Source organism: Garra rufa, chromosome 10, assembly GCF_049309525.1.
Source record: "Garra rufa chromosome 10, GarRuf1.0, whole genome shotgun sequence".
Classification (NCBI taxonomy): domain Eukaryota; kingdom Metazoa; phylum Chordata; class Actinopteri; order Cypriniformes; family Cyprinidae; genus Garra; species Garra rufa.
In genome coordinates this window covers 31,479,418-31,499,837 of record NC_133370.1, presented here as the reverse complement: position 1 = coordinate 31,499,837, position 20,420 = coordinate 31,479,418, and positions in this window count along the sequence as shown.

Sequence of the window (20,420 nt, the reverse complement as noted above, 5' to 3'; positions counted from 1 at the left end):
TTGGTAATATGCTGCGTTCAAGGCTTCCTGGGATCTGTACTTATGAGCTGACAAGTCATCATTACTACATCAGGTGCGTTCAAGTCACTTTGGTCGGAACAAGATGATAGACATTTTTTACATAAAATTCAATTATTTTTTTTACTTTACATCTACAAAATGACAAATAAAGAATGTGCATCATTTTTGCTTTTATTACATTTATGAAGGTTATGTAAAGTGAATCCTTATTTATTCTATGGTAGTTATACAATAATATAATATTTTGTATATGTAACTTATATAGTTTTATTGTACATTACAAAAAATAATCATTTTATTAATCTCAATACAGACGCTACATATCTATATACTCTTTGGCTGCATCTATTGCAACATGTTTTCTCACTCTGAAACTCCGGGCTTAAAGAAAATTTTGAGTTTCCCACTCGAATAACGTCTTTGTGGTGTTCATGTGCGTTCAAATCCTAAATATGATCTATCCAACATGACTTGATTGCTCCTTTACGAAGTCAGAACCTACCTGTTGTGACTTCGCTCTTTAATAAAGCCTGCATTTGGATCCCCACTGTGTCCCAATGCTCGTCTGTAGCGAAAAGGATGAAAGGACTTGTTTGAGTTGAAATAGCGTCAGACTGACAAGTTGTAGATTTAGATTTTTGAATACACTCAGCTATTCCATCAGCCATAGGCAAATAGAAACTAACAAAAGCTGTTAAAGAGGAGTCAACTTAAAAGAAAAGCATGTACCACATACCCCATTATTGTGTAAGTCATTAAATTTTAATGAGTAGTTTTGATTTTATCATTAAAATAATTTATACAAGTATCACACAAGATAGTATAATATAAATGTCATGAAAAAGCATCAGGTAGTCGTAGAGAATAATATTTCTATTTCAAATAAATGCTTTTTTTAAATGTTCTATTCATCCTCAAAAAATATTAGACAGCACAAATGGTTTCAACACTGGAAATAAAAAATAGCAATAAATAATAATTGTTTTAGCACCAATGCAACATATTAAAATGATTTCTGAGGATCAAGTGACACTGAAGATTGGAGTAATGACTCTAGCCAAAATTCAGCTTTGCGTCATAAATTACATCCTACAATACGTTCAAATAGAAATCAGTTATTTTCAATAATATTTCACAGTATTTCTGTTTTACTGTATTTAATTCAAATAATTGCAGCCTGGATGAGCAAAAGAGACTTAGTGCACATTAAACTTAAAAACTGTACAATCTAAACAGAACATAAGTATTCACCCTGATGACCACTTGATCTTTGTGAGACTGTGAATTCACAGTGATCTGTGCTTTCCTTGGCCTCTTTTTTTCAGTGAACTGCAATCTGCAGAATATCCTTGCCACGTCTGGAGCGAGACAGTTAGGAGGAGTAAAGGTTGGGTCCATTAAGGTGAGAGAGACGTAGAGAGAAAGAAAGCAAGCAAAGGCCAGAATCTAATACAGGCAGAAGCAGCCGCACAGAGCCATCTGCCTCCCTGGACTCGCCTGTCAAAGCCATCACGCTGCCGTATGCATGTACTACCTGCTCTGTAACGCGCTGTGGCGTTTCTAAGCCAGCTGATGCGTTTTGCACAGTGCATTTGAGAGGTAATAATGACATTAAAGCCATCGGGGAGCCGATCTATTTCAGCAGGCAGGGCAGGCTCCACTGTCATCTCCTATTTTCTGCCCAATTGACGGCAGAATCTCCAGGACCGGTTTCTATTTCGGGCCGCTGTCAGTCCTGTCGGCAGGAGACAGTTATGACCTAAACCAAAGCAATAGTGAGACTCTGACTGACTCCAAACCAGCACGGGGGAGCTGATCTGAGGATCAACAGGACAATGAGCTCTCTCAGAGACAGAATGAAGATGAGTCCTATTCACCCATAGACGCCGAATACTGATATGATCCATTTATCTGCCTGGGGTGCATTTCCCTCAGTTTTTTGGTTGGATGCTGGATAGAAATAAGAATAAGCCACCGATGCATGACATCAGTAAAGGAATTCTTATGATTATTGTTCATGCATACCCTTCATCTTTTTAAATATTTAATGAACCTTTCTTTCCTTAATTGGCAGCGCTCATTCACATTCACGTTTACATAAATAGTCTGAGAAATATTTTAAAGTACTTAAAAAATGTATTATTAATATTATTTATGAAAATATAAAAATGCATTAATATTAAACTATTTATTTTAATACTTAATTAAAGCCTCTCAAGGTTTTCAACCATCAGTTGTGATTCAGACACCAGATATAATTTTAGATTTTTTTTTACTAGTGGGTGCACGACACTATAGTTCATTTATATAGGTGAGGATAGCAAAATAAAGTAAACTATGACATATTATACCCAAAAATTCGTCACTACTACTAAAATTCATAAAAATTCCGGACCAAAAATTTGATTTGACACTTTCACCTGACCATGTTTTGTTAACCTTTCTGTCAAGGTTATCTGACATTATCAACATTAATTTGTTTCGACACAGTTTAACTCTTGAGTTCTTGTCATACTTTATTACCATTTTCTAACCTATAGTGAATAAACTAATAATGTGAGAAATGTTGAAGGTGTCTGAATATATACAATAATACATTTTGGTTTGACTGTATATCAGTGGTGGTCTGAAATTACTTTTCTTTCTTTTTCAATTTTTTTATCAAATGTAAATTCATGCCACATGTTCTTGGTTAAATAAACATTACTTGAGCTATTCTTTTTAATAGTTAACTTTGAACTATTTTTTATTTCTTTCAGTTCATCAGTCATCAAAGCTCGGTAAATATTGGTCACATGGACATTTACTTTAAATTTCACCAAGCTGATTACTCACTAAAAACACCCACAAATCATGTTTTCAGGTCATTATTACATAATTCTTATTTGACATAACAAAATCTAAGTGTGTGTCATTCTGGACTGTCTATGTTGGTTTCTCCCAGTGTCTCCCCTATTGTACTGTGTTTATTGGTTTCTCCCTTACCCATATTTGGACTTTCCCCTCGTTAGCGTTATTCCCTACACATGTCCTCTTTAATCAGTGTGTATTTATAAGTTGGTGTGTCTGCTTAGTTAATTGTCCGGCGTTGATGTTACCTCCGTTGTTTCTGTGTTCTCCTGTGTTTCCTGTACCCCTTGTGGATTTATTAAAGACTTTTGTTTATATTACGTTGTTGTTTGTCCATTCCTGTCTGCATCGTGACAGCACGCCCGACCGAAACAGGTTTTTTTTTTTTTTTTTTGCGTTTTCCCCCTGTTTTTGTTTCTCATTCTTTTTTACAGTCCTTTTGTTTCAGTAGTGTCTCCACCATGAATCCCCTACTCCGTCCTGAATTCCTCCTTCTAAGGGTGAAGCAGGGGGATATACTGCTGGAGGGCTACACCCTGTTCCAGCTGCTGGTTAACATTACCAGCTAGCCGGACGCTCTGTGCATTCTACAACGCAAGCCTAAATGCGGCATGCAGAGCGTCGTCGACCGAGGATGGCCCTCAAGCTAATTTCGTTGATTTTCGCCCATCTGTGCAGTGGGTTCGCAACGGGTCTGCCAGTCTCCATCGGCATCGTGGCTGGAGGATTCCTCATCTTCGTCTCCAGCCTCAGAGTCCTGGACTCCGCCTCGGCCCTCCGACCCTGCAGCTCCACCCCGGCTCTCAGCCCCCTCATCTCCACCGTCGCCCGTCGGTCCACCAGCTCCACTGGGCTCCATCGTCCATTCGGCTACACCCCGGTCAGTCGTCGTCCCACCATCGCCTCAGGACTCTACTCCTCCAGCTGCGCCTCATCACTCCGTTGGACTCCTCCCTCTGGCACAGCCTCTGTCCTCTGTTGCTCCTGCTCCACTGCGGACCTCCAGATCTCTGCCTCCACCTCGGTCGTCAGAGCCTTGGGTCCCGCCTTGGCCCCACCGGATCCTCGGTGTCACCCCGTATCATCGGCTCTCTGTCTCCACCTCGGGCTCTACCGGCCCTCCAACGGTTCCACTGTGGGTCATCATCATGGCTGCGGCCTGGGTCTCCTCCTTGGCCCCTCCCTCTGTCATGACCTCCCTGGACTGTTCTGTCTTCTCCCTGGCTCCTCCCTCCAGCTGAACCACTCTGGATCCCGCTGATTGCCCTCCTCCCGGGAGTCCGTCCTCCACCGAAACTCCCTCCTGAGACTCTGTTTAGTTTGTTTTCCTTGTTTGTTGGCGCGAGGATGCGCCTACTGGGAGGGGGATGTAATGTCATGCACCTGGACTGTCTATGTTGGTTTCTCCCAGTGTCTCTCCCCATTGTACTGTGTTTATTGGTTTCTCCCTTGTCCATATTTGGATTTCCCCCTCGTTAGCGTTATTCCCTACACATGTCCTTGTTAATCAGAGTGTCTTTATAAGTTGATGTGTTTGCTTAGTTCCTTGTCCGGCGTTGATGTTACCTCTGTTGTTTCTGTGTTCTCCTGTGTTCCCTGTACCCCTTGTGGATTTATTAAAGACTTTTGTTTATATTCCGTCGTTGTTTGTCCGTTCCTGTGTGCATCGTGATGGTGTGTTAGTTATGGGTTGTTTACTTTTTTAAATTAGTTTCCCCATTAACTATTATATTGTTCATTCAGATTGATTTGCGAACACGGAACGTGCACAAACACAAGAGGCGGGATTTATCGCATGAACCAATGACAGCTGAACACAACTAGTCACATCCAATCATATCACGATAGAAGCATTGCCTCCTTTCACATGACTTTATCCCATTCATTCTCAATTACCCCCCAGCAAACTCACCACATGCTTTAGGGGTCTGTTAAAACTTAATTGGCTCAGGGGAGACTCCCGCTGTTGGATTATGCTTCTTTAGCAAAGCAAGTGATTTATACACTTTATATCTCATATTTTATATTATTAATAATATTGTAATATTTATAAATAAAATATTTGGTAGTAAACAAATGCCTAGTAAGCAATGACTTTATCTGTGTCTTTAGAAAACTTCCCCTACATTCATTGCCTTCACTGGAAAAATTTAGAAATAGTACCTCATGTTATGAATCAATTTTATAAAAATTGCCTCAAAGGAATTGAGTCAGGAGCCGCTTTTACAGAGATTTCATAGGGAGACATTCAATACATTTTGACAAGTAATCTGAGAAAATTTAACCTCAACACTGACAGATGCTCCCTAGAAAGTTCAAAATAATTGTCTCAGGAACCGTTTTTACATTGAAACAACACTTTGCTCAATTGCCAGTGACAAGTTGCTCTTAAATTATCGAACCTTTAGAAAACCGTCTTCCCAGTACCTTGGGACTTCTTTCAAAAGTTCTAGTTAAAGAGAGATGCAGCGGGACACAGAGGAAAGCACTACTGTGTGGGTCAACCTACATAAAGGTAGTGTTGAGTGGAAAATCAGAAACGACGTGCACCTGCGGTATACCTAGTGGGGCTTCAGCTTAGATCAGTGTCTCTGTGGCATGAGCTCTTTGACCTTTCCTGTGGTTTTGGGGAATGCACTGGGGCTTCGTCAGTGTCACTCATCTGCACTGCCGTCCACAACACTCTGGAAGTCCTGATGGTATAAATGTGCTTCTTGCTTTATAACCTTTGAGCAACATTTTACCATGTCTTTTTCTTTATGCTCTTAGTCAGCTAAGGTTTTTCTGTTTTAATGTGCATAAAAACTGATGAGACAATCGGAAATGTTCAGCAAATTTTGAATGTACTTTCTTATCCCCAAAACTTACTTTTGGTGATAAATTGTTAAAAGGCTGCAGATATTCAGTGACATGACTTCAGCTTGTTCCAGACTGGAATAACAGGAAGGCTGAGTCCAAAATCATAATTACTTTGTGACTGTCAACAAACCGTTCCATATAGTAGGCTATGTGTGTCATATGAATCCAGACAGCATCAGCTGCCATTCACAAATCCTCTGCTGTGGCCTCATGGGATAGTAAAGTGTTCATTAGATGTGTGCTTAAGAATCTCACCAGGACTTTTTGCCTACTGTTTTATCAATATTATGAATTTGGACATAGTACTCTTTTTTCATGCTGTTTTTCACCTACTGGGTATGTAGTGTAGTGTAGTGTAGTGTAGTGTAGTATGCACATTTGGATGCAGCCAGCGTGTTATAACTGAACCCACCCTTCTCTTGTTAAATTATTCCAGCGCAAGGGCTTATGGGTATTTCTATAGCCTTCATTTTTAGCATGATCATTTTGAGTTTAATGGTGCATTCAAGTCCTTCTGGGAAGTTTGTATTTAAGAGTTGGCAAGTTGTAATTTCGACATCAGGTGCATTCAAGTCAATTTGGTCAGAGCAAGAAGCCGATACACCTTTTCTACAAAATAAATTTTAAACTCTACTAGTCTGCTTCTACAAAAAGATGATAAATGTGCATCAGTGTGTTTTTTATATATATACACATTTAATTCATGACGATACTGAAAATTTGAGTTGTACTATCGTATCACACATGTATTATCGTAAAAAATAATAATCATTTCATTCATTTGAATAAATTTACCAATAGAAATGCATCCACTGCTTTTGACATGTTTTCTTGCTCACAAACACCCAAATAGGGAACTCTGGGCTTAAAGAAGTCCCAATTGTAATTACAGCTTTGTGGTGGTGATCATATGCATTTAATTCCTAAATACCATCTTTTTGACATGACTTGAATTTACGTTTAGTACTTAAAATCCCTCTATTTTAGCCAAAGAAGTTCAGGGGATGTATTATGTATTTGATACTTACATGTTTGACCATTTAGGTAATGTTTAATTCATTAATTAAAGGTGCAGTATGTAATATTGACAGCTAGCGGTTAAATGCAGTCCAAATTCAAAATATTGTTTTTCCCAGTGTTGCCAAGTCCGTGGTTTTCCCACTAATTGTCACGATTCACACTAAACACACGAACAACGACGGAGTAAAAGTGAAGGTATTTAATAATCCAATGGAAGGAGGCAGAAACAGGAACACAGCGTGGTAACATTTAACGATCGACAAGACTTCAGTGGAAACACACACATTAAATAGACATGTTGATTACAAACACAGGTGTGGGTAATGATGGGAACAAACCAAGTAACAGAAAACAGCGGGGGGAAATGGATGGGAGAAACCAACTCAAAGTCCAGGGGTGTGACATTACACCCCCCTCCCGGAAACGGCGCGTCCACGCGCCGACCGAACTACAAAGTCTTTAGGAGGGGGTTTGGGTGGAGGATGTTCTTCCGGAAGGGGGGCCAGGAATGAAGTCCAGGGTGGTGACTGAATAATCCATGGTGGTGATGACGGAGGGAGGAGCCAAGGAGGAGACGGGAGGGATCCGGAGCAGGAGGAGCCAGGTGATACCCAGACCACAGCCAAGATGGAACCCCACGGTGGAGCCGATGGAGGGAGGAGCCATGGTGGAGAGTGGGCTGACGACTCCCGGGGGCCGACCGACGGAGGCGGAGCAGGTGGTGGTAGAGCCCGAGGCGGAGACGGAGAGCCGATGATCCCGGGCGACACCGAGGATCCGGAGGGCCAAGGTGGAACCCAAGGCTCTGGCGACCAAGGCGGAGGCGGTGCCAGAGGGATGGAGGAGTTCCACGGAGCCGGTGGGATCGAGCAACGAGGCGTAGCCGGAGGAGTGGAATCCTTAGGCGAAGGTGGGATGACGACAGACCGAGGCGGAGCCGGAAGGACGATGGTGCGCGGTGAAGCTGGTGGACCGACAGGCGACGGTGGAGACGAGGGAGCTGAGAGACGGGGTGGAGCCGCAGGTTCGGAGGGCCGAGGCAGAGTCCGGGACTCTGAGGCTGGAGGCGGAGATGAGGAATCCTCCAGCCATGACGCCGATGTTGACTGGCAGACCTGCGGCGAACCCACTGCACAGATGTTAAGCTGAGGGTGAGCAGAAGGACTGACAGGTGGCAGTGGTGGCATGGCTGACACATTATCCTTAATAAACTGAGGGAGGGTGGGTGGGAAATGATGATCGGTAGTAAGTTCAGAGATATTAGAAAGTTCAGTCCAAACATCCTCAGAATAGTCCATATTAATCACAGAAATGTCCATAGCATTGTCCATAGAAAAAGTTCCCGGAATCTCATTAAGCTCACCCTCAGTGGTGGTGCAGTGGGTAATGCTGTCCTTAGCATTCTCAACTTCCACTATCTTCTCCACCGTCGCGGTTACTGCAGCCGGCTCACACACCTGGTCTGACGCCTCGTGCCACTCTGGCTCCGTGACGATCAGCTGCTCTGTCGCTCCTCCTCGCGATGGCACGCTGGTCGCGGCGGGCGGTAGCTCCCCGTCAGCGGTGGGCTCAGGCTGATATTCCGCGGGTCGGGATGGTACTTGGCTGGGTTCCGGGTCGTGCTGCGAGACGTCTGCCTGGTGTGACTGGACGGCGTTGTAATCCTCCTCCGCTTCGTCAAGGCAGAGCTCTGAACCCCAAGCACTCAGCAAGATGTTAATATATTGCGTTAGGGTCCAGCATGGTTCACCTTCGGGCATGACGAAGCGGAGATCCTCATCCAGTCCACACCAAAATCCCTCCATAAGGCAGACGTCATCGCAGCTAGCAAGATGGCAAATGCTAATAAACTCCTCCACGTAGTCCTCAAGATCCCTGCCATCCTGGAATATAAAGGTGGTATAGCCTTCCAGGATGGCGTTTCCCCTCCTTGGGCGGACGTTGATTGAAGCGAGTTTCATGGTGAATTCTGGTGATGAACACGACGGAAACAAAAGACTGAAAAAAGACGCAAAACAAAACGGGGGGAATTCACAAAAAATAAACTGTTATGGTCGATCGTTCTGTCACGATTCACACTAAACACACGAACAACGACGGAGTAAAAGTGAAGGTATTTAATAATCCAATGGAAGCAGGCAGAAACAGGAACACAGCGTGGTAACATTTAACGATCGACAAGACTTCAGTGGAAACACACACATTAAATAGACATGTTGATTACAAACACAGGTGTGGGTAATGATGGGAACAAACCAAGTAACAGAAAACAGCGGGGGGAAATGGATGGGAGAAACCAACTCAAAGTCCAGGGGTGTGACACTAATTGGGCTACTTTAACACTGTTGTTGTGAGTTGTTTTTCATGTTTCATGTTTTTCATGACCCCCAATAAGAGTGATATTTAGTCCTTGGAATGCGTATTTTACCCTGCCCCAAAAACATGCATTTTACCCCTGGATACAATTTTACCTAGGGGAACCACCCCGAAATGCAGTTGGGCTACTTTTGGGCTAGTTTTGAGTAGACATTGGGTGGGTTTTGTTGTGAGAACCTGGAAACCCTGCCTCCTCCTCAGATGCAGCGGACACGCAACAGGAAAAACATTTGACTAAGTACTACAGACTGACAAAAGTTATAACAAATCATGGAGAAGAGTGCAAAAACCTGTCTGTAGAACAAAAGGCGTTTGTGGGTTGCCAAACTGAACCATGATTTCCAGGGCAAGAATCTTGAAAAACATTCGTGTTTGTTCTTATAATTTCCGGTCAGGTAGATGATATATTAGGCTAATATCTTAATTAATACTGCTGGTACTCATCTTTACCACCACTGTAAAATCCAATAGTTTACCTTACTTATATATAGTTAGTTATCTTTACTTAGTTGCTATATTTACTAGGTTTTATTAAGTTACAGCTACTTTCAAGGCAAGTAAAACAATTTACTTTCTGCTTCGAGTAACACTTACTTAAAATATTGAAGTAGCCACAAAGGAAACAACAACATTAATAAACCAGTGAGAGGCAGTGGTGCACTAGTATGTTGGTAATGTGCAAAATAACAGAAGAAACGTTTTTGAGGTGGGCCAATTCTTAATAGACTTTTCATTCATTTCCTCCATGTCTGCAGTTATCTTTCTTTCACTAGTTTCCCAAAGTCATCTTGAATGTTGAACTTTCAATACAACTGAAACAACTGTTCTGATTTGAGAGAACATCACATAAGCTGACTTCATAAATTGATGTTGATTAAAAAAAAATTAAGTGATTAAAGTTTGTATCAGTGATTCTAGTCTGAAACATAAAGTGTCAAATTCAGCTGACCTTTCTTCCTGATCCGCTCGCTGCCTGCCCCATAAATTGGCTGTAAAAAAAAACGCGTCTCTGTGGTCAGCCTATAGGCTCCAAGATATGCCAAAAAACAACAACAATCGGTGCTACCAACGATTCCACAGCAAAACAAACAGTGTTCCAACCAATCACCGTCAGGGGGTTGGTGTTGTGGACTTTCGTACTGGTGGAGGGATGTGAGGGAGGCAGAGCGAAAGTCCACAACACCAACCCCCTGACGATTTATGGGGCAGGCAGCGAGCGGATCGTGAAGAAAGGTCAGCTGAATTTGACACTTTATGTTTCAGGCTTGAAATCGCTGATACAACCTTTAATGCTCCCTTTGGTTAGGCACTTGGAAATCTCTTTATTTTATTGTAACTTTCTTCCTACTGATGCAGCAATGCATTATGAAATCAGAGTTATTTGATTTCAAGGGAAGAAAAGTACTAAGTAGTTTGCTTTTAAAAATTGATTGAATTGATTCTAATTAAATTATGTACTGTATATATCATTAGCTGTATTTTACATTTACTAACAATCCTTTACTATTTTATTGTTCTTTATAAACACCTTGAGAAGCTTTTAATTGGGTTGATACAGTCCTTTAAAGGGGTCATCGGATGCCCATTTTCAACGTTCATATGATTCTTTAGGGTCTTAATGAAAAGTCTCTAATATACTTTGGTTAAAAATTCTCAATAGTAGTGTAAAAAAAACACCCTTTTACCTTGTCAAAATCAGCTCTGCAAAATTTCAGCTCATTTTAAAGTGCCCCTATTATGCCATTTTAAAGGTAGTTAATATTGTTGTAATAGTCTCTTAAAACAGGTTTACATGTATGCAAGTTCAAAAAACACTTTAGTTTTCTCCAAAATTAGATTTATTTTTACCCCGTTTCTAATTGATTCGTAAACGACTCGTGTGAAGCAGTTCGAAGAATCAGTCTCTCTAAACCCCTCCTTTCAGTGAGCCCTCACTGCTGTGATTGGTCAGATGGTGCAGTCCTTTTGGATTGGTCTACCGCTTCAGCGCAAAACGAAACGCCCATTGGCATAACTGAATGACAGCTGCAGAGACCTGTTAATGCATAGAAAAGATAGCCTCGATTTTACCCTATCAATTCGAGCCGGAGTCTGACGATGAAACTGTTGAAGTGTCACATCGACAAGAAACTGTTTTGCAAGCACGACCGGAGCAGGACGTTTCTCAGTGGGTGTCATATGTTAACTGTGGAAAGTGCTTGCAATTTGCTTTTGGAAGCGAACCGGGCACACCTCTACGTTGTGAACTTCAACATTGTACAATGCATAACACTGCGTTAAGCCATCATTTATCATTTATCATTATCATTACTTAAACTAATAAGGCAGACAGACAGTCAAGCTGCATCAATCACAATTTTTAGACTACATTGCACTCACAGCTGAACAACAGAACTACAGAAACGCAAGTTAGCCGGTTACCAAGACATGTGCGGGGTTGTTACACACCATAACATACACAAAGACGTATTTTGAACGATCGCTAGAAAATACAATTATTAATCATACTTACAGGTAGAAGTTCAGAGGAGCAAGCCGGTCCAAATAAACTGGGCACTGATCCATTTTTTAAAACCAAGCGTTTGGTGAATCCCGCGTTGTAACGTTACTCCCCAAGATTGGAAAAGCAGTCATCAGTAAAATGACGCGAACACAAAACAAGATTGGAATTGGACTGCTGAGGTGTTGTTGAAAAAATTAATGTTAACCACTCATTCTTGGTAGTTTCATCTTTCGGAAGGGCATATAAAACAAATTCACTCTCACAGCGCAGGGCGTCTTCTTGACATGATGTAATCCACGTGAAAATGGTAGGCCTACTGTTTGTGGGCGGGCAAGTTGTTCGCGAAATTGAATGTGGGCGGACATTACGCAAATGTGTAGCTCGTGACGTGTGGCCGTTACAGAAAAAAGATTCGAATTGCTGACGACTCGTTTAGGCGAATGTGAGCCGACTCTTTTTTTTGTTAGACAAAAACTTTATTTATAGTGCACTGTCGGCGTCACAACTTTGCAGATAGTTTATGTTCACATACAGCTACATGACACACTACATGAAATATCATATTTGAAAAGGCATAATAGGGGCACTTTAAGACATGGCCCCTTTAAATGCCACCGAGCTCTGCTCTCCCCGCTCCTCTCTGCTGAGGGATTACGAGCTGTAATGTTTACTTTAGCTGCAATTAGCCGCGATTGGCCACATTTAGCGGCGAAACTTGCCAACAAGCACATTATTAAGAAAGGCCATTTGCAAAGATGCATAAAAAACCCTTATACTCACTTCTGCTGTGGGTGAAGCTGCATTTATGATGAATGATTCGCACGAAGATCGGAATCAGAGTTTTCCTTTTAAAAGTGAAAGTAACGTTATCCTCTGCATCTTCAGCAGCTCAGATGTTGGGAGTAAATGACTACTGCTATGTTCATTATTACATCCAACAACAGAACACCTCAATCGCTCAATCTGAGACATTCTTGTCTTCCCCTGCACCTGAGTCAACACAATGGCGATCGGAGTTGGACTGTTTTAGCTCGGTGAGGGCGGGTCTAAGGTAAGGCGCTCATGTCAATTAACTCTAGTGGGAGAAGCCTCTGTCGGTGTGCCGTCACACCGACAAGAAGCTGAGAATGACTTGATTTTAATAAGGAAATATTACTTGTAAAGATTAAAAAAATACCACTGGGTTGATTTTTATCATTGTAGGGTGGTTGTGTACACAAACTGCCAACACACATTAATGTTCAAAAAACATGTAAAAGTTAGTTTTGCACCTGATGACCCCTTTAATATTTGCAGTAATATGCTCAAGTCACACACAGACTTTAACATTCAGCAGGCGAATCACAAACAATTCAATTTAGTTTTTTAATTGTAACAATAACTATTTTATTTGCTCTTTCTGTTGTGCTACTACTGACACAAGACAGCAAATAAAATTGTCAAATAAAAACAACAACAGTAAAAAAAAAACAAATCAATTGCATAGTTTATTCATGCCGCAATGCACTCTGTGAGGCAGTAAGTAGCAATACTAAGTCAAGAGTAAACCTAATTTAAAGAATCAAGTACCCCTACAGTTCTTTTTTAGTTACTAGAACTCTTGTGTAAGTAAACTATACTAACTAAACATTTGTCAGTACAACATACTATTCCTATTTCAGTTTACTTAGTATTTTGAGTGCAATCGGTTTCCTCACTTTTTCTAAGTAAAGTCAACTTATTACATTTTACAGTCTTTAGTTTGGCAAAATATTGTGGCCTTCTCTATATAATTTAGCAGCTTCCATACCTTTTTTTCAGTGGTTTAGACAGCATTCATTAGCAGAATATTAAGCATGCAATCCAATGCACATTTTCAAAGTAGAATAACTGCCTGTAGCGTTGTTTTTCAGAGAACAAAGTATGTGAACTTAGCATGTTTCCTAAATATCGTGAATGTATTATAGTATTTTTTTTTTTTTTTTTTTGCTTTGGTACAGTCAAAAAAACTACATACAGCAGTGAAGTCTAAAATATGATTTTTTTATGGAATTTTATGCATTTTTTGATGAGTATCAATTTTGATACATCAGGCATTTATGGCTCATATAAGAGAATATGAAACTCAAGCAGGGAAAAAATCACTTTAGTTTATTCCAAACTGAGCAAAAATATGCAATTTGATGCAGCTGCTGGTATTGAAATGTCTGAAAATAAGATGGAATTCTGATAGCTTGTAATGTAAATCAATGAGATCTTTATAACAATATAGCAGACTACTTACAGTATATAAAATGCACAAATATCAGTTGTCACACAACATTTTTCAATAAAATGTATTATAAGATATTTAAATGTTTAGTTTTATGATCTAAGCTCTGGAATTTTTATTGTGGAGGGGAAAACATAGTGAGAAATGCACTAATAAATTTTTCCTTCAAAGACAGAGTATCATAACTAAAAAATGATGTGTACATAATCAAGTCAACCTAAGTTCCTTCAATCCAGTAAGTGTTCATCTTGAAATATTACTAACAAAATAACATTTAACCACAGTAGGTGTTAAAACCACTTTATTGTTTTGACAGTGTTATTAATGACAGACTTTATTAAAACTAGCAACAACAGCAAAAAATTAAATCAAATAATGGAACCATTTTAAATTAAAGTAATTTGTTTTATTTGATATACAGTCAAGCCTGAAATTATTCATACCCCTGGCAAATTCTGACTTAAAGTTACTTTTATTCAACCAGCAATTTTTTTTTTCTTTTTTCTTTTTTTTTTTTACCGGAAATGACACAGGCTTCATCCAAAAGATAATAAGACAATGTACAAGAGGCATCATTGTGGAAAAAAAAATATTTCTTAGTTTTTATTTACATTTAAACGAAAAGTGTCATGTCCAAAATTATTCATACCCTTTGCAAACTGTCACATTCTATGGGAAAATCCAAAGTTCTATACCATTCCAAATAGTTCAAGCTGTTCTAAAGCATCCTAATTACCCTGATTCACTGGGAACACCGGTTTTAATCAATTCAACAGGTGAAAAACAGAAGCTTTCTGCTGTTGGTTTGTGGACAGTCATGGCTAAGACAAAGGAGCTCACTGAGAACCTGCGGCTGCGCATTGTGGCTGCTCACAAGTCAGGAAAGGGCTATAAGACCATATCTAAATGTTTTGAAGTTCCAGTGGCTACAGTGAAGAGTATTATTCAAAAATACAAGACGTTCCGCACTGTGAAAAATCTCAGAGGACGTGGTCGGAAGCCAAGTGAAACCTGTGTTGGCCAGGCGGATAGCGAGAGAGGTAAAAAAAGAATCCAAGGATCACCACCAAGGCCATCCTGATGAATCTGGGCTCTGCTGGTGGCAACATCTCAAGGCAGACAGTCCAACAGACATTGCACACCGCTGGGTTTTACGGACGCAGACCAAGGAGGACACCACTTCTGCAGATAAGGCACACAAAAGTCCCCTAGGCCTTTGCAAATGCTCATCTGGACAAAGAAGAAGACTTCTGGTGTTCTGTTTTATGGTCAGATGAAACAAAAATTTTAATTGTTTGGCCACAATGATGTAGCCTTCATTTGGTAAAAAAGGAGAAGCCTTCAACCCTAAGAACACCATCCCCACTGTCAAACATGGTGGTGGGAACCTGATGTTTTGGGGGTGTTTTTCAGCCGGTGGACCAGGGAACCTAATCACAGTAAACGGCACCATGAAAAAGGAGCAATACATCAAAATTCTCAACAACAACATCAGGCAGTCTGCAGAGAAACTTGGCCTTGGGCACCAGTGGACATTTCAGCACGACAACGACCCAAAACACACAGCAAAAGTGGTGAATAAATGGTTAGCAGACAAAAACATTAACGTTTTGCAGTGGCCCAGCTTAAGTCCAATTGAGAATCTGTGGAGGGAGCTAAAGATCAGGGTGATGGCAAGGAAACCCTTTAACCTGAAAGAGTTGGAGCTTATCGCTAAAGATGAATGGGCAAAAATACCAGTGGAGACATGCAAAAAGCTGGTCAGCAATTATAGGAAGCGTTTGATTGCTGTAATAGCCAATAAAGGCTTTTCTATTGATTATTGAGAAGGGTATGAATAATTTTGGACATGCCACTTTTTGTTGAAATGTAAATAAAAGATGAGTAATAGTTTTTTCCACTATGATGCCTCTTGTACATCCTCTTATCTTCTGGGAGACGTCTGTGTCATTTGTTAAAAAACTGACTGTATTGACTGTATATAGCAGTATTTAACAGTTTTAACATTTTCAGTGTTTTTAACTTTTTTTTTCTTTGTAAATAAAATGGCTAAGCTTTAATGGCATCTGCACCCCGTCATTAAAGCCACCATAAAACTGACTGGCTTCCAAACTCCAGTCACTAGCGCAGATGTGGGTGGTCCGCGTGCCTTTCCAACCCTGTCCGTAAATCTGCATTAATACCTCCTCACCTGGGAGCGCTATTAAATACGAAGCTAAAGAGCACACTTACGGCTCTCTGTGCTATTCGCTGGCTCAACACAACACCGGCGAGAGGACGAGTAAATAACACACGATTTGCTTAAAACTCATTCTGCAGACCCAAATGGACCTAATGTGGCACATTATGAATAACTCATGCATTTCACATTGACTTTCCCAAACAGAAGCCTACAAATACAAACAATCATCTCACAGCGGTAAACAGCAGTGCACGATAAGGTCAGAGAGTGATTTTAGTGGCGATTTCTGTATTTGAGACAGAGCAAAGCAAGAAAGCAAGAGAAAAAGAAGATTTAGAATCAATTCCGTTATTGAACTCTTAATTGTTTTAATCTTATTAAAACTCATTTTGCAAATCGCTTAACCTCCTTCCTCTCATTCTCCCTACCTTCTTTTCTCAAACCTCTTGACTTCAATTAAATGTGATTGAAGAAGAGAAAAGGAAACTAGAGAAGGGAGATAACATTCTTTAATTGCTATCTCCCTTGTGTAATTACTCATATCAGACAAAGCATTATGATTTTGAAATGCTCCCCTGTGACTGTGTATCCACTTCAGCCCATCCTGATTGACACAAGCAAATTTGCACAAGGATTTTTGCCGTCTTTTTTCATCCAAACATGAGGTATTAATGGAATTGCAGGTCACAGCATCGTTGCTTTAATCATCACAACATTCCGAGTTGCTAATTAACATTTTTTTTCCCTTCCTTGTCAGTGTTAGTAGATTTTAATCAGGTAGTTATTTGTGGAGTTAAAAATCATTTGCCTTCATCAGACATGAATCAGAATCCAAACAAATTCCTCATTCAGATAGGCCAACTGGCCATGTAACTTATTACCGCTGGTGTAATTATATTAGGTTATGTAAAGTTGCAATCGACATCGGTTTATTTAAATTCAAGAGACTAATTTAAATAACAGGATAAAATGTTTCCATGCTTGTGTGGATTTAGCAGTTTTCAACCTTGAATTATAAATTAAGTGAGAGTCAAATACAAAGCTAAGAATAAATTTGTGTGTGTAGATCAAGTAAGATTATAAAATGATTAAACTGTCAATTTATTTATTTGGCGAGAAAAATGTATAGCGAGTCAGTCATAATTGCGAAATGAACCCCTTCAAGGTGATAAAACAGCTGGATATTGAACATTTTTTCCAGGTATTAATGAAACATCCAGTATTTTCTGCTGTAGAATGTTTTGGTGCTTTGATTGACGAAGAAGCCTCGCCAAAACAATCCCCTGTTTAACATGCAATATTACTTGATTTCAGGAGTAAGATTCTGCTGCACTGACAGGTGAGGGTTTACTCCACAGAAATAGCACTAGGCGAGTGCTCGGTTCTTCCTCCCAAATATTCAATAACACTTCCATGAAGCTTCTTGTTTTATGAGTTTTTAAAATTCCAAATAAAGATGTTTTTGTTTTGGATAGTGATATGGGTTTTTGGTGCCAGCCTGGAGTACTCTTCACAGTGGTATGATAATAGCTTTTTAGATAGCCAAGAAAGGTTTATTGAAAATGCTGGTATGTGGGACACTTAAAATGGTGCTTCAGCTCCAGTGTGTGATGAAATGCTTTAGACCTTTTTTATTGCTCCACCCAGCAATGTTCAGCCCTGAGGGTACTTCTGGAATCATGTGTTTTTGTTGATCTCAGGACCTGAAGCTGCTGCTAGATAGATATTTCCTGCAGTGCATTCCAATCATCCAATAGTGCCCTGCAAGGTGGACTTAACACAGATTTCAAATCACACAGGGCATATATATGTTTGGTCTGAAGAGCACTGCAGATTGCAAAGAGAACAAGTACTGTATTCATCAGTATATCATTTCAAAGGAAGTTTTCAGAAAACAAATGGCACATCACCTGAGGACTACATGCAGTAGGCTATATATATATATATATATATATATATATATATATATACTTCAGGGGCATATCCTCTGAGAAGGCAAGGGTGGCAGTGCTTCCTCAAAATATTGGATGAGAAAAAGATGTGTAGTACAAAAATTAAACAATGGCAATATTACAAATTATAAAAAAAAATATAAAGAAACATTGTCCAACAGTGACACCAGCAGGTAAAGTAACAACAGGAGTCCATGTCTCTCTCACCTCCCCTGAGCCCACTGCACTGTAAAAAAAAAAAAAGACAGTCGTTTCAACTTAAAATAATAGATACAAAATTTTACCCCACTGATTTAAAATTTTTAGTTTAGTCAACTAAAATATTCCAGTTGTCACTTAAATTAACATTAAGTAACTTAAAATTTCAAGTTGACTCAGCGGGGTAACAATTTATGTTAAGTTGAAACAACTTTTTTTTCTTTTACAGTGTGAATTTTAACAGACCTCTAAAGTGTGCGGTGAGTTTGGTGGGAGGTAATTTAGAATAAATGGTGGAAAGTCGTGTGAGAGCTTTTATCATCGCGATATGATTGAATATGACTGGTTATGTTTTCTCTTGTGTTCGTATGCATTCTGCATTCGTGAATCAGTCTGAATGAACGATATAGTGGTGTTAATGGGAAGACTAATTTTTAAAAGTAAGCAAACAACTTACAGTGCCTATAGAAGCCTATGGAAAATCATCATACCCCTCTGAAATTGTTACTTTATTTGTCATACAGCCTGAAATCAAACCCCATGCCAAATAACTTTTCAGCTTTATTTACAATTTTGATCTTACAACATCAAACCAATGAAAGAATAAACACAACAGTTCTGCAAATGAATAAAAACAGGGTTGTAAAAGTCATCAGTCCCTTGAGTTAATACTTCGTAGAGCCACCTTTTGCTTTAATTACAGCCATCAGTCTTTTTGGATATGTCTGAACTAGCTTTGCTCACCTTGATTGGGGAATATTTGCCCTTTCTTTCTTGCAGAATTGCTCAAGGTCAGTCAAATTCTGTGGTGAGCGGCAAAAGACTGCTCTCTTCAAATCCATCCACAGATTTTCGATTGGCTTTAAGTCAGGGCTCTGACTTGGCCACTCAAGGACATTCACCTTTTTATCCTTAAGCCATTTCGTTGTTTTGGAGTATATGTTTAGGGTCATCGTCATGTTGGAAGGCGAATGGCCTGCCCATCTTTAGCTGTCTAGCAGAGGGACGCAGGCTTTCCTCAAGAATTTGGATGTACTTGCAGCATCCATTTTCCCTTCAATCCTGACTATTTGCCCAGTCCCAGCTGAAGAGAAACACCCCCAACAACATAATGTTGAAACCACCATGCTTCACAGGTATGGTGTGTTTTGGGTTTTACTTTCGCAAAAAATTGCACTTGGAGTTCTCATTCCAAAAAGGTAAATTTTGGTCAAATCAGACCACAGCAACTTTTGCCAGAAGGTATCAGACTCTTCAAAATGTGTTTTTGCATAGCGCAAATGAGAAAGTCTCCTTTGTGCCACCCTGCCATACAGGGCAGCTTTGTGTAAAGTTTGGGAGATGCACACACATGCACAGACAGACCAGACCCAGCCATAAAGCCTCGTTAGTCCTTCAAAGTTGCCTTTGGCAGCTGGTAGCTTCTCTTATCAATGTCCTCCTGGCTCTGTCATCCACTTTGGACGGATGGCCTGATCTTGGCAATGTGCTGGTGGTGCCATACGCTTTTCACTTCTTGTTGATGCTCTAAACAGTACTCAGAGGGATAGCTAAGGCCCTTGAAATGTTGTTGTAGCCTTCTCCTAACTTGTGCCTTTCTACAACTTTATCCCGGAGGTCTTTTGAAAGCATTTTCCCAACCATGGTGAATTCTTTGCCATACCATGCACTACTAACAGCGGAATCTTCAAGAAAAAACTTGTTTGATTCTGAAGTAATCAGCACCATTACTATTGATGCCCAGTGGGGCAATTAACCTGGTGTTTAATTTGGAAGTTGATTGCTTGCACCTGAGCAACTTTATAATGGTACAATCTAAGAGGCTGAGCACTTTACCAAACCAGGCATTTCACTGATTAATTTTTAATAATCCTACAGAATTTTTTAAATAATATTTTAATTTGAATGATGAGGGTTATAATGTGTACATGCAGCTCAAAAAAAGTTAGACCAGCATAAACCAGCATCAAAACGACCTAACCAGCATATGCTGTTTTTTCACCAGGGTATGATGCTTTCTATAGGCACTGTTGATATGATTTGTTACATCAAAATAAGACTTAAAATGGCATGAAAACATGAGCTGTGGGAGTTTTTAGTGAGTAATTAGGTAATTAGCTTGGTGAAATGTAATGTAAATTTCCATGTCTGTGACCAATATTTACCGAGCTTTGATGACTGATTATCCAAAAATTTCAAAAATAGTTC